At 50.7% G+C, this 15,293-nt stretch overlaps 1 long non-coding RNA gene across 1 annotated transcript; it reads left to right on the top strand.

Annotated features, from left to right (window-relative positions):
• The first annotated feature begins 3,562 nt into the window (after positions 1 to 3,562).
• On the top strand, positions 3,563 to 14,884 carry LOC129529633 (uncharacterized). Its single transcript, XR_008675184.1, has 2 exons — positions 3,563 to 4,169; positions 14,259 to 14,884. It is a non-coding gene; the product is annotated as an uncharacterized lncRNA (long non-coding RNA).
• Positions 14,885 to 15,293: the final 409 nt, after the last annotated feature.

Raw genomic sequence — 15,293 nt, 5'->3', positions numbered from 1 at the left:
CTTAGGCAGAGGGTGGCCAGCTGATGCTGGGAACCCGGGCGCCTTCTCAGACCCGTAGGCGTCCAGCTCACCCTGCCGATGACACTGGAGGTGAAGCTGAGGTCCGAGGAATGGGGACTGGGCAACAGGCTGGAGGAAAACATCTCGGTCAGAGCCACGCCCCTGGGGGGTTTCCAAGTTTAAGCCCAGAGTGAAACCCAAGCTTGTGATCCTCTCCAGAGGGAGGCCTGGTTCTCAGGGAACAGCAAACGGGAAGATGTCCCCAGATCCCAGGGATCAGGGCTTGGACCAGCCGGGGACGCAGCCCAGAGGGAGTGGGTCCGGAAGGAAACAGCTCGACACAGCAGCCTTCACCATCCGCAGCCCCTCCAGGCCTCCCTCAGGGCCTGCTCCCTCCTCTGTGCACAGTTCCAACACCTGGGGCAGGGTTCTGGGAAGGGCTGGTGGAGGTGGGCTGGTGGGAGGCGGTGATCACAGCCCAGCACCTGGATATCACCAGGGGCACTGGGGCCAGGGGCCAGGTGAGGCCAGGTCGGGGCTATCCTTCAGGATCCCCGAAGACCTGGTGATTCCAAAGGGCCCATAGACAAACAGGGTTTTCTGCCTGTGGAGTCAAGTCCCACTGGGTCTGAGCTCTGGAGGGCTGTGTCTCTGGGGCTCTGCAGGGGTGAGATGGAGGTGGGCTCAAATGGTGTACAAGTCACTCCTCAATCCTTATTTTATTTATTTAATTTTTTAAAAAAAATTTAAACCAATAGAGATGGGGTCTCACTATGTTGACCAGGCTGGTCTTAACTCCTGACTTCAAGCAGTCCCCCCATCTCAGTCTCCCAAAGTGCTAGGATTACAGGGGTGAGCCACTGCACCCGGCCTCAATCCTTATTTTGGCCTGAGAGGAAAGGCTGTGGCCCCATTTGCAGGGGAGAAGACTGAAGCTGGAGGGGCAGGCCTTGCTCTGGGTTGCACAGCAGCAAGAGAAGTGGGAGCTGGCCATGAGGCTTCCTGGACCCGACACGCTGGTGGGGTACACCCTGGTTCTCCAGGTCCCATGGGGCTCAGCCCAGGACTACCTCGGGGGGTGAGGGACTTAAATCCTCTCCTTCATTCTCATCGCCCCTTCCCCCATCATTTCCTGAGGAAGGACATTCAGGGACCTGAAGGAGCGGCCTGCCCCTCCACATCTGTGGGTGTTTCTCATCAGGTGGGACAAGAGACTGAGAAAAGAAAGAGACACAGAGACAAAGTATAGAGAAAGAAAAGTGGGCCCAGGGGACCTGCACTCAGCATATGGAGGACCCACGCTGGCACCAGTCTCTGAGTTCCCTAGTATTTATTGATCATTATCTCTATCATCTCAGAGAGGGGGATGTGGCAGGACAATAGGGTAATAGTGGGGAGAGGGTCAGCAGGAAAACACGTGAACAAATGTTTCTGTGTCATAAACAAGGTTAAGAAAAAGGTGCTGTGCTTTGATGTGCATATACATAAACATCTCAATGCATTAAAGAGCAGTATTGCCACCAGCATGTCCCACCTCCAGCCCTAAGGCAGTTTTCTCCTATCTCAGTAGATGGAATATACAATCAGGTTTTACACCGAGACATTCCTTTGCCCAGGGACGATCAGGAGAGAGATGCCTTCCTCTTATCTCAACTGCAAAGAGGCCTTCCTCTTTTACTAATCCTCCTCAGCACAGACCCTTTACGGGTGTCGGGCTGGGGGACGGTCACGTCTTTCCCTTCCCACGAGGCCATATTTCAGACTGTCACATGGGGAGAAACCTTGGACAATACCTGGCTTTCCTAGGCAGAGGTCCCTGCGGCCTTCTGCAGTGTTTTGTGTCCCTGCTTACTTGAGATTAGGGAGTGGTGATGACTCTTAACAAGCATGCTGCCTTCAAGCATTTGTTTAACAAAGCACATCCTGCACAGCCCTTAATCCATTAAACCTTGAGTCGACACAGTACATGTTTCTGTGAGCACAGGGTTGGGGCTAGGGTTACAGATTAACGGCATCTCAAGGCAAAAGAATTTTTCTTACTACACAACAAAATGGAGCCTCTTACGTCTACTTCTTTCTACATAGACACAGTAACAGTCTGATATCTCTTTCTTTTCCCCACAGGGACCTTCCTGGCTGTGCCTCGGGTCAGGACCAGAATGACACCCATTCATTTCCCTGGGCCTTTGCTCGGGTGGTCCCTGCACCCTGGCCTCTGCCTGACGAGGATGGTGGGGAGAGGAGGGGGGATGTCCCCCACGCTGCTGTCTCCACTGTTCCTGCTGCCCAGGCCTCTGGGCTTCCAGGACTGCAGCGGGTCGGTGGGTGGGCTGGCCTGAGCCCGGGAATGCACTTCAGCTCCTGGTTGAGCAATGTCACTGAGGCTTGGGAGTCGGGTGGAGGCGGGAGGAGGCGTCCACAGGCCCCCCTACCGTGAGAGGCAGCCGTGGGAACAGCCTACCTCTAAACAATCACTGCAGCCCAGGCTGACCAGGGGCTCTGGCCGGACATAGGGGCCTGGCAGGCTGTGTGGCCTGTAAGGACACAGTCTGTCTCTGTGCCTCAGTTTCTCTGCTGCCCAGATGGAGAGGCCCAGACTCCAGGTGTAGACATCTGGAGCAGGCAGTGTTCAGCTGGGGAGGGAGCGGGGAGGACTGTGGGGGCCACGTGGGAAGAAGTCCAGCCCACATCACCTGCACCCCTGCTGAGCCTGGTCAACGGAGCCCCTCAGTGGGTCCTCACTCCCCTGGCTGCCTCCCATTTAGGCACCCTGAGGCCTGGGGAGAACAGAGCCAGGCCAGTGTTCCCAGAGAGGCTGCGCTGCCAGCACAGTAGTAGCGGATTTGGATTCAGGGAAGCAGACCTGCAGCCAGGGTGGGAAAGAGCTGCAGGTGGGGTGGGGCCCCCACATGGCACAGCCCCCCTCCCTGGAGGTCCATGCTGCATTTCCAGGACAGCAAGTCCCAGGGATGGATGGTGCCGGGTACCAAGGGCTAGAGGCATGGTCTGTCTGCATTTCCCACGTAAGTGTCTCGTAGTCACCAGCATTTGATGCTGTCAAGTCCCCCTGTCCTCTGTGCAGACTGGGAAGCCCTTGGCCACCCTGGGGAGTTGTGGGACCCAGGCCAGGCTGCAGAAACATAAGGACTTGAACCCAAGTTTTAAGTGACACCACCTTGTGTCCCCCTCCCTCTGCCTCCGTTCAGCTCCACCTTGATGCTGACTAGGCTGGGCCATGCAGAGAGGGTTAGGGGATAGAGATGGGAGCTGGGGAGCCGGGCTCCACTCTGGGAGGGGGGCAGCCTTGCCGGATCCAGGGAAGAGTTAAGCGGCCCCAGCTCTGCTTTCCCAGAGCTGCTGAGAACCTGGGGAATGGTGTGGAGGTTCCGGGGAGCCCTGCCCCTACCTGGCAACCGCGGTGCAACAGGCACCAAGTTCTCCTGCACATTGCGACAGTGTGACCCTGGGCTCTGGCAGGCAGTAGGTGGGGCCTTTGGACCTATCAGCAGTGAGGGAGTTAACACAGCAGCTGACTTCTCTAGGCAAAGAAAACTCCCCTCAGACGCTTTGCTGCCTGGCCTCCTGCCAGGAACAAGCAGGAGCTGAAAACTAGAAGTTGAGGCATGAGTTTGGCCACTCCGTAGTGTGCACTTGGTGAGGGCAGCAGCTCGCCACAGCTGCCAGCCATCTGTCCATTCACCCATCTGTCCATCTGGCAGCCCGCTGTTCAGACCTGTCTGTCTGTCTGTCCGCCCATCTGTAAGCCCATCTCTGTCCCATTGTCTATCTGACCATCTTTCTCTTGCTGTCCTCTTTGTCTAGCTATCTGGCCTGTCTGTCGATCCATCTTCGTGTCTGTCTTCAGCCCCCTCCTGTTTGTCCATCTGTCCAATTACCTGTGAGTCTATCTATGCATCTTCTTGTCCATTCATCTGCCCACCCATCTGTCCCTCCGTCTGCCCACCGGCCTCCCCTCTCCTTCTGGGCCGCAGAGCCATGGCCCAGGACTGCGGAGCCATGGGTGACCTGGTCCTGCTGGGGCTGGGGCTGGCGCTGGCTGTCATTGTGCTGGCTGTGGTCCTCTCTCGACACCAGGCCCCATGTGGCTCCCAGGCCTTTGCCCACGCTGCTGTTGCTGCTGACTCCAAGGTCTGCTCAAATATTGTACGGTGAGTGAGACGTGGGAGGAAGCTGGGTGGCCTTTGGCAGCCAGCCCCTCCTGGAGAAGGTGTGTGTGTGTGAGCATGTGTGTGTGTGTGTGTGTGAGAGATTATGTGTGAGTGTGAGTGTGTGGGGGTATATGTGTGTGTTTGTGGGGTGTGGGTGTGTGTGAATGTGTGTGATCGTGTTTGGGTGTGTGTATGTGACTGTGGGTGTGTGTGAATGTGTGTGATTGTGTTTGTGTATGTGTGTGTGGGTGTGTGTGGGTGTGTGTGAGTATATGTGAGTCTGAGTGTGTGGGGGTGTGGGTGGGTGTGAATGTCTGTGATTGTGTTTTGCTGTGTGAGGGTGTGTGTGACTGTGAGTGTGTGAGTGTGAATGTGTGGGTGTGTGTAAATGTGTGTGATTGTGTGTATGTGTGGGTGTGGGTGTGTGTGAGTGTGAGTATGGGGGGGTGTGGGTATGTGTGAATGTGTGTGATTGTGTGTGGGTATGTGTATGTGTGGGTGTGGGTGTGTGTGCGTGTGTGTGTGTGTGCACGTGCACTGGCCCAGGAAGCAGGAGCTGTGTGTGTGGGCTTCAGCACCTGCAGGGCTTGAGCACAAGGAGACAGCCTCAGGGCCCTTGCACAGAACAGGTGGCAGGGTGTGCCCGTGGGGCAGATGGGGACTTGGGGACAATGGTGGTGTGTGAGTCCATACCTGGCTCCAGGATTCAGGAGGCCCATTTGCATATCTCAGGTGGGAACCTGTCTGGCCCCGCCTGACCCTGCTGGCCGGTGCAGGCCCCTTCAGTGAGGCCAGTTCTCCAAGGCTGGGGTCTTCTCCCAGGGTCATGGGTGAAGGGGTTTGGAGGCTCCCTGCGTGGGTACTGGCCTGCTGGGGTACACACAATGCTGCCATAGCCAGTCTGCCCCAACACCCAGCCCGGGGCCACATCTCAGGTTTCTCAGTCCTGAGGAGCCCGGTGCCCCACCCCTCACATCCTCTCTCCCTGAGTCAGGGCCTGGGTCTCGTGAGCTGAGTGACTTGATACTTGGTGTCCTGGATGAGGGCGTGATGGAGAGAGGCCACAGTGGGTGTTTCCTGAACCTCTTCCAGGAAGGTGCTGCTGCCGCTGCAAGGAGGACACACACAGGATGCCCCTTCTTGCCCCCTGCCTCCCATTGGGCCCACAAAAGCCAGGGCAAGCCTCCCCTCCCTGCCAGCCACCTGGTCTGCTTCCCAGAAATTCTGTCTTGCAGGCTGTTGGGAGGATCCCAGTACTTTGTAAACTAAAGCAAGGGAGGAGTAGCCGTTCTCTCTCTTTGTTCATTCATTCACCTTTTCATTCATTCCTTCTTCCCTCCATTCCCCCATCTGTCCATCCTTCCCTGCCCTGATTGCTCATGCCACCCCCCCAGCCCCTCCTGACCTGGTCCTTTGGTTTCTCTTCAGGGCTTTCTGTCTCCTCCCACAGGGCTGAGAATGGCAGCTCAGGGACAAGTGGGGGCTGGGGACTGCTTAGTCTCCCCAGTGGCTCTCAGGGGATTTGAGGGTTTGACGCCAGCTGCCACCCCAGGCTGCGCCCCTCCTCTGCTCAGGAGGACATACGGGATGCGACACCCACTTAAACTCGAAGTTGCAAAGATGCAAATGAGACTGGAGTCTCAGGCACCAGAGACCACCCGTGGGCACGTGGCTTTTGGGAGTGGGGACCTGCTGCCACAGATCTCTGAAGAGTCTGGACCTGCTGGGTCTCCCCGAGTGACTGTCTGGGGGTCTCCATAGCATGCCCTGCTGTGTGCGTGACGGTCACTGGTTGGGTAGGGGTCTCTACTCTAAAGCTCCCTCTGCCGGCATCCCCTCGAACTCTCCCTTGGTGAAGAGAGAGGATGTGGTTTGCCCCAGTGTTTTATCAAACAACTCTCTCCACTTCCTGTTTTAAGAAGCTGGGAGTGGAGGAAAGCCTGGGGCTGGCCCCAGCTGCTGCTGCGGAACAGGGGTCACTGGATGCTGGGACCCTGGCCGGGCTGGCTGGAGGCCTCAGGAAGAGGCCCTGCAGAGTCCTCCCTGCAGAGGACCCTGGCCACGCTGCCACAGGGTCTGCTGGGGCCACCAGAAGCCCATGCTCCTGCCTCCATCTCTCCCCTCTGTGCTCACCTCTCACCAGGAGGCCCTCCCAGAGTTCAGTGTCCTGCTTTTTTTTTTTTTTTTTTTTGAGACGGTGTCTCAGTCTGTCACCAGGCTGGAGTGCAGTGGCGCGATCTCAGCTTACTGCAACCTCTGCTTCCTTGGTTCAAATGATTCTCCTGCCTCAGCCTCCTGAGTAGCTGGGACTACAGGTGCCAGCCACCACGCCCAGCTAATTTTTGTATTTTTAGTAGAGACGGGGTTTCACCATGTTGGCCAGGATGGTCTCTATCTCTTGATTCACCCGCTTTGGCCACCCAAAGTGCTGGCATTACAGGAGTGAGTCATGGCACCCGGCCTCATCTCCTACTCTTTCAGCACCAGGTTTTATTCTTGGGATTCTGCTACAGCCGGAGCCCCTGGGTGTGAGCTCCTAAGCTTTCTGTGAGTGTGGACCCAGCACCGTGCCTAGTAGACATACAAAAGGAGCATGGTGACAGTGAGGTCTGTCATCTCCAGCGTAATGACTGTTTTGATCCTTGTGAAAAAGGTGATTTTTGGCTGGGTGTGGTGGCTCACACCTGTAATCCCAGCACTTTGGGAGGCTGAGCGGGGTGGCTCACTTGAGGTCAGGAGTTGGAGACCAGCCTGGGCAACATGGTGAAACCATGTCTCTACTAAAAATACAAAAATTAGCTGGGCATGGTAGCGGATGCCTGTAATCCCAGATACTTGGGAGGCTGAGACAGGAGAATCACTTGAACCCAGGAGGCAAAGGTTGCAGTAAGCCAAGATTGCACCACTGCACTCCAGCCTGGGTGACAGAGCAAGACTTGGTCTCAAAAAAAAAAAAGAAAAGTTTATATTTTTGTTCTAATGGTTATCTTAATATCTTCATTCTATAATTATATGTTTTATATAATTAGCTATATAAGATATAATACCCCTAGTATGTTGTTTTTTGGATATTCTACTCGCTCCTGATGGTTAATTTATGTGTCAACTTGGCTAAGCTATGGTGCCCCGTTGTTTGGTCAAATACTTGTCAATGTCTTGCTGGGAGGTTATTTCATAGATGTGATTAACACTGACAGTCAGTTGACTTTAAGTAAAACAGATTACCCACCATAATATGGGTGGGCCACCTCCAATCACTTGAAGGCCTTAAGAACAAAAACTGAGGTTTCCCAGAGAAGCAGGAATTCTCCTTCAAGACTGTAACACACAAACCCTGCCTGAGTTTCTGGCCTGCTGACTGCTCTACAGAGTTTAGGTTCCAGACTTCGAGATCAACTCTTACCTGAATTTATAGCCTGCTGGCTTGCCCTACAGATTTTAAACTTGCTAGTCCCCACAATCATGTGAGCCAATTCCTCAATAAATCTCTCTGTATGTATAATCTATTGGTTTAGTTTCTCTGAAAAACTTTCACATCCAGTTTCCTGGATGTTAAGAATTACCGAAACTAGCTAGTAACTTCTTTTTTTTTTTTTTTTTTTTTTTTTTTTTTTTTTTTTTTTGAGACAGAGTTTTGCTCTTGATGCCCAGGCTGGAATGCAATGGCACAATCTCAGCTCACCGCAACCTCCACTTCCTGGGTCCAAGCAATTCTCCTCCCTCAGCCTCCTGAGTAGCTGGGATTACAGGCATGTGCCACCATGCTTGGCTAATTTTTGTATTTTTAGTAGAGACAGGGCTTCTCCATGTTGGTCAGGCTGGTCTTGAACTCCCAACCTCAGGTGATCCGCCGCCTTGGCCTCACAAAGTGCTGGAATTACAGGCATGAGCCACTGCGCCTGGCTCCTAGTAAATTCTTCTTTTCCATGATGTGTCTCTTACCTCTAATAATACTTTTCTTCTTAAAGTCTACTTCATTAAAAATAGTTATGCTGGGCATGGTGGCTCATGCCTGTAATCTCGGCACTTTGCTGGAGGTCGAGGTGGGTGGATCACTGAAGCCCAGGAGTTCAAGACCAACCTGGGCAACATGGCGAGACCCTGCCTCTACAAAAAATACAAAAATTAGCTGGGTGTGGCTAATATAATTCTAAGTTGGCACACTTGTAGTCCCAGCTACTTGGGATGCTGAGGTGGGAGAATCACTTGAGCCTAGAAGGGAGAGATTGCTGTAAGCCAAGATCACATCACTGCACTCCAGCCTGGGAGACAGAGTGAGGCTCTATCTCCAAAAAAAAAAAAAAAAAAAAAAAAAAAAAGTTATACAGCTTTCTTGCTTTCTTGGTTAGTGCATGCATGACATATTTTTCATGATCTTCCACCTCTCTGTATTCTTATATAAAAGACATTAGTTGGGTTTTACTTTATTTTCAATTATTTTAATTTTTATTGTCCTTTTAAATGTAACTAATGATTTATTTGGGTTGAAACCCACCACCAATTTGTTTTCCATGCCTATTCTATTTCTTCTTATCTCCTCTCACATCTTGTTTTGGATTTATTATTTTTATTATTTAATTTCCTCCTCTATTAGTTTCATAACTGTGCAGTCTTAGAGTTATTTTAAAAGATGACTGGATTATTTTAGAGCTTACAACATGCATCCTTCACTTATCAAAGTCTAACATGAGCTAGTACTTTTTGTTGTTATTGAGATAGAGAGAGTCTTCCTCTGCTGCCCAGGCTGGAGTGCAGTGGAGCAATCTTGGTTCACTGCAACCTCTACTTCTTGGGTTCAAGCAATTCTCTTGCCTCAGTCACCTGAGTAGCTGGGACCACAGGTGTGCACCACTGTGCCCGGCTAATTTTTGTATTCTTTTTTAGTAGAGACAGGGTTTCACCATGTTGGCCAGGCTGGTCTTGAACTCCTGACCTTAAGAGATCTGCTTACCTCGGCGTCCTAAAGTGTTGGGATTACAGGCGTGAGCCACCACGCCCAGCCTATGAGTTAGTACTTCTATCCTCTTCCTAGTCAGTACAAGAACCTTGGAACAGGAACTAAATTTACCCCCAGTGACTTATATGCTAATATTTTTGTGTATTTTAAATATATGTGTGTGCATAGATGTATCTGTGTGTTTTTTGTGTTTTTATTCTTATTTATGTTGAGAGTGTAGAGCTATGTAAGAGTAAAAAGAATTGTGTAATGAAGCCCCGAGTATCCATTCAATTTCAACAACAATCTTATGGCCAAGCTAATTTCATGTATCCTCTTTCCTGCTTCCCTCTACCCCACATTATTTCAGTGCAAATCCCAGATATATACCTTTACCCACACATATTTCAGTATGTTTCATTTATTTTAAACCCCACAAGATACCATTTTCTATACTCCTGTCATTTCATACCAATAACATTCATTTAGATTTACCCACACGTTTACCCTACCCTCTGGGTCCTGTTTGAAAATCAAACCCATGCTCACAGGCCAATTTTTTTTTCTTTTAGAGACAGGGTCTCACTTTGTCACCCAAGCTGGAGTGCAGTGGTGCGATTATAGCTCAATGCAGCCTCCAATTCCCGGACTCAAGGGACCCTCCTGCCTCAGCCTGCCAAGTAGCTTGGACTATAGCTGTATGTTTTATTATTATTTTGTAGACATGGGGTCTGGCTATGCTGTCCAGGCTATTGTCAAAATTCCCGGCCTCGAGCAATCCTCCCACCTCGACCTCTCAAAGGTTGGAATTACAGGTGTGAGGCAAGGCACCCAGCTCAGCCACAGGGCCCTGTTGCATCTCTCTTACTAGGAGCAAGAGCTGACTGCCCCCTCATCCCCATTCCAGAGTGTTGGGGCTGTTTTGAGCCGAGGCCGGGCCACTGGTATGGCCCAGGGAGCGGGATCATTCACTGCTGCCCCAAATCTGAGATCATTCCACCTTGACAAGACTTCCTCATCCAATCCCTTTACTTGACAGCTGGAGAAACCAATGCACACAGAGCACCCCCAGCTCACTCGGGGTCTCAGAGCTGATCCATGAGCGGAGGCTGAGATCCTGGGATCTTGTCCCCCAGCCTCCCTGCAAGCTTACTCCCTTTCTGCTGGAAGAGATGGGGCCAGACCTCGACCAGCAGCCCTGGCCTGGACATGACTGTGCTCACGCAGGTATTGAGGCCAAGATGCCCCGGCATCATATGTTTTTCTCTTTTTTTTTCTTTTTTTTTTTGAGATGGTGTCTCACTCTGTCACCCAAGCTGGAGTGCAGTGGCATGATATTGGCTCACTGCAACCTCTGCCTGCCGGTTAAAGTGATTCTCCTGCCTCAGTCTTCCAAGTAGCTGGGCCTACAGGCTTGTACCACCACGCGTGACTAATTTTTGTATTTTTACTAGAGACGGGGTTTCCCCATGTTGGCCAGGCTCGTGTCGAACTCCTGACCTCAGGTGATCCACCTGCCTTGGCCTCCCAAAGTGCTAGGATTACAGGCATGAGCCATGGCGTCACTTAAATGTAGTGAGAGGCCAGGCAAGGGGCTCATGCCTGTAATCCCAGTACTTTGAGAGGACGAGGCTGTCAGATCACCTAAGGTCAGGAGTTCAAGACCAGCCTGGCCAACATGGTGAAACTGTGTCTCTACAAAAAAATAGAAAAAAAAATCCCTGTGTGGTGGCGAGTATCTGTAGTCCTAGTTACTCAGGAGGCTGAGGCATGAGAATCACTTAAACCTCTGAGGCGGAGGCTGCAGTGAGCTGAGATGGCGCCACTGCACTCCAGCCTGGGTGACAGAGCAAGACTTTGTCTCTAAATAATTAAAGAAATAAATATGGCCGAGCATGGTGCCTTAGGCCTGTAATCCCAACACTTTGGGAGGCTGAGGCAGGTGGTTCATGAGGTCAGGAGCCCAAGACCAGCCTGGCCAAGACGGTGAAACACTGTCTCTACTAAAAATACAAAAATTAGCCAGCTGTGGTGGCAGGCACCTGTAATCCCAGCTACTTGGGACACTGAGGCAGAAGAATCGCTTGAACCTGGAAGGCAGAGGTTGCAATGAGCCGAGATTGCACCACTGCACTCTAGCCTGGGCAATGGAGCAAGACTCCATCTCAAATAAATAAATTAATAAATACAGAGCAAGATTCCATCTCAAATAAATAAATAAATGTACACCTGTAATCCTAGCACTTTGGGAGGCTAAGACAGGTCGATCACTGGAGGTCAGGAGTTCAAGACCAGCCTGACCAATATGGCTAAACTCCATCTCTACTAAAAATACAAAAATCAGCCGGGCATTTTGATGTGTGCCTGTAGTCCCAGCTACTTGGGAGGCTGAGACAAGAGAATTGCTTGAACCCAGGAGGTGGAGGTTGCAGTGAGCCGAGATCTCGGCTGCACTTCAGCCTGGGTGACAGAGTGAGACTCTGTCTCAAAAGGAATAAAAAAAATACAAAGTAAAAAAAAATGTAGTAAGATTGCAGAGTTGTGCCGCGGAAGCCTGCTGGTCCTATCCATGTAGTGAAGGCTGATTTCATACACAAATGTCACAAGAACTTTTCTTTTCTTTTTCCTTTTTTTTTTTTTTGAGACGGAGTCTCGCTCTGTCACCCAGGCTGGAGTGCAGTGGTGCGATCTCGGCTCACTGCAAGCTCTGCCTCCAGAGTTTATGCCATTCTCCTGCCTCAGCCTCCTGAGTAGCTGGGACTACAGGCGCCTGCCACCTAGCCCAGCTAATTTTTTTGTACTTTTAGAGGAGATGGGGTTTCACCGCGTTAGCCAGGATAGTCTTGATCTCCTGACCTCGTGATCCGCCCGTCTCGGCCTCCCAAAGTGCTGGGATTACAGGCATGAGCCACCACACCCGGCCTTCTTATATGCTTTTATTGCATTTGAGCGTACCTCTTTTACAGCTAAGATCTTTTTTTTAAATTTTATTTTATTTTTAGAGATGGAGTCTTGCTTTGTTGCCCAGGCTGGAGCACTGTGGTGTGATCATAGCTCACTGCAGCCTTGAACTCCAGGGCACAGGTGATCCTCCCACCTCAGCCTCCTGAATAGCTGGGACTACAGGCATGCACCACCATGCCTGGCATATTTTAAAAATGTTTGTAGAGATGAGGTCTCGCTATGTTGCCAGGCTTGTCTCAAACTACTGGGCTCAAGCCATCCATCCATTTCAGCCTGCCAAAGTGCTTGGATTATAGGCATGAACACTGCGCCTGGCCATCACATTGTTTTTTTTTTTTGTTTGTTTGTTTGTTTGTTTTGAGATGGAGTCTTGCTCTGTCGCCCAGGCTGGAGTGCAGTAGTGGGATCTCACCTCACTGCAAGCTCCGCCCTGTGGGTTCACGCCATTCTCCTGCCTCAGCCTCCTGAGTAGCTGGGATTACAGGCGCCCGCCGCCACGCCTGGCTAATTTTTTGTATTTTTAGTAAAGACGGGATTTCACCATGTTAGCCAGGATGGTCTCGATCTCCTGACCTCGTGATCTGCCCGCCTCGGCCTCTGAAAGTGCTGGGATTACAGGCATGAGCCAATAAATATTTTTATAATCATTAACTACCGAGGAGAAGCTGGAGAGAAAAAAGGTGGATGAAGTTAAGGCAGAGAGACTTTGTAAGTTTCTTAGCTGAGCTTTTGGAGACTGTATATCAGAGATCCTATTTGAGGTGATTTTCAGCTACAGAGATAGGCCTGGTCATTTGAAAAATAACGGATTAGGTGAAGCTTGCGTTTGAAATCCTCCTTCTACTTTTCATCTTTCTCTCTTGTTTATTCTGAGCATCCATCTTAGACACCCAATCTTTGTCACTTTGTGGTTGTCATTGATTTCTCTGTTATTGAGATTAGAGGTTGGCAGAGTTTCTCTGTAAAGGGCTGGAGAGAAAGTACTTCAGACTTTGTGGTCTGTGCAGTGTCTGTTGCAACCACTTAACTCTGCCCTATAGAGCAAAAGCAGCCATAGACAGTACATGGGCAGATGAGCATGGCTGGGGTCCAGTTACATTTACTTGCAAAAAGAGGGTTGGAGACTGGGTGTGATCTCACACCTTTAATCCCAGCACTTTGGGAGGCTGAGGCAGGAGGATCACTTCAAGCCAGGAGTTCAAGACCAGCCTGGGCAACAAAGCAAGACTCCATCTCTACAAAAAAATAAAATTATTATAGCTAGGCATGGTGGTACACACCCGTAGTCCTAGCTACTCAGGAAGCTAAAACTGAGGCAGGAGGGTCAGTTGAGCCCAGGAGCACGAGGCTGTGGTGAGCTATTATTGTGCCAGTGCACTCCAGCCTGGTGACAGAGCAAGAACGGTCTCGTCAAAAAATAAAAGGCTGGGCACGGTGGCTCATGCCTGTAATCCCTGCACTTTGGGAGACTGAGGTGGGCAGATCATGAGGTCAGGAGATTGAGACCATCCTGGCTAACACGGTGAAACCCTGTCTCTACTAAAAATACAAAAAGTTAGCTGGGCGTGGTGGCGGGCGCCTGTAGTCCCAGCTACTCGGGAGGCTGAGGAGGGAGAATTGTTTGAACCTGGGAGGCGGAGGTTGCAGTGAGCCAAGATTGTGCCACTGCACTCTAGCCTGGGCTACAGGGCAAGACTCCATTAAAAAAAAAAAAAAACAGCAACAACCAAACAAAACATAATGCATGTTCTCTCTTATAAATGGGAGCTAAACATGGGGACTCATTGACTTAAAGATGGCAACAACTGGGAACTGCTGGATGGGGAGGGAGGGGAGGGGCAAAAGGCCAACTGTTGGGGAGTATGCTCATATCCACGTGACAAACCTGCACATGTGCCCGCTGAATCTAAAATAAAAGTTGAAAGTAGATTTAAAAAACCCCAAGAGGGCTGGGTTTGGCTTGTGTGTCCATAGCTTGTTAACCTCCGCTTTAGATATTAACTAATAGAAACATAGTGCTTATCTTCCCAGGCCACCTATTTTGTTCCTCTCCAAGGTGATGGATAGATGAAGGCTTAATCCAGCGGCCTGGAAGTTTGCTGACGCTTGTCCTGTCAGGGATTAATGAAGCATTGTTTTCTGATGAAGGTTTCATGCCGCTGTGCTGATGTGTCTTCTCTTCTCTCTAGGCAGGAAACTGCATATCTTCTGGTTTACATGAAGATGGAGTGCTAATGGAAATGCCCAAAACCTTCAGAGATTGACACGCTGTCATTTTCCATTTCCGTTCCTGGATCTACGGAGTCTTCTAAGAGATTTTGCAATGAGGAGAAGCATTGTTTTCAAACTATATAACTGAGCCTTATTTATAATTAGGGATATTATCAAAATATGTAACCATGAGGCCCCTCAGGTCCTGATCAGTCAGAATGGATGCTTTCACCAGCAGACCCGGCCATGTGGCTGCTCGGTCCTGGGTGCTCGCTGCTGTGCAAGACATCAGCCCTTTAGTTATGAGCCTGTGGGAACTTCAGGGGTTCCCAGTGGGGAGAGCAGTGGCAGTGGGAGGCATCTGGGGGCCAAAGGTCAGTGGCAGGGGGTATTTCAGTATTATACAACTGCTGTGACCAGACTTGTATACTGGCTGAATATCAGTGCTATTTGTAATTTTTCACTTTGAGAACCAACATTAATTCCATATGAATCAAGTGTTTTGTAAGTACTATTCATTTATTCAGCAAATATTTATTGATCATCTCTTCTCCATAAGATAGTGTGATAAACACAGTCATGAATAAAGTTATTTTCCACAAAAGGACTTTGCAGTTTTAACGGGGGGCAGTAGGGATTGTGCTATAGAAATTCAAAGGCAAGGGAAGTCACTTCTGTTGTGGGGCCCTGGGAGGAGCCTCCAGGCTGGAAAGGGTTAAGGTGGAGGTCTCCGATAGGGGCAGCGTACACAGTGGACTGGCTGCAAAAGGCCGTGCTCAGCATTCAGACAGCATCACACACTCTGCTTTTCTCTACCAGGGAGGCAGGTGGGGAAGGATAGCGATGGGAAGGCAGGCGGAGCTCAGAATGTGGAAGGGGATCCAGCGAGGCTTGGAAGTTTGCACCTGATCTGGTGGGTGGTGAGGAGCCCTCGAAGGGGCAAGGAGGCGAGGAGCACTCAGCTGTGTTCTTACGCTGATCTGCCACTGGGGTTAGAGACAAACGTGGTGGGA

Source organism: Gorilla gorilla, chromosome 23 (genome assembly GCF_029281585.2).
Source record: "Gorilla gorilla gorilla isolate KB3781 chromosome 23, NHGRI_mGorGor1-v2.1_pri, whole genome shotgun sequence".
Lineage (NCBI taxonomy): Eukaryota > Metazoa > Chordata > Mammalia > Primates > Hominidae > Gorilla > Gorilla gorilla.
This window is presented reverse-complemented; position numbering and strand designations above follow the sequence as displayed.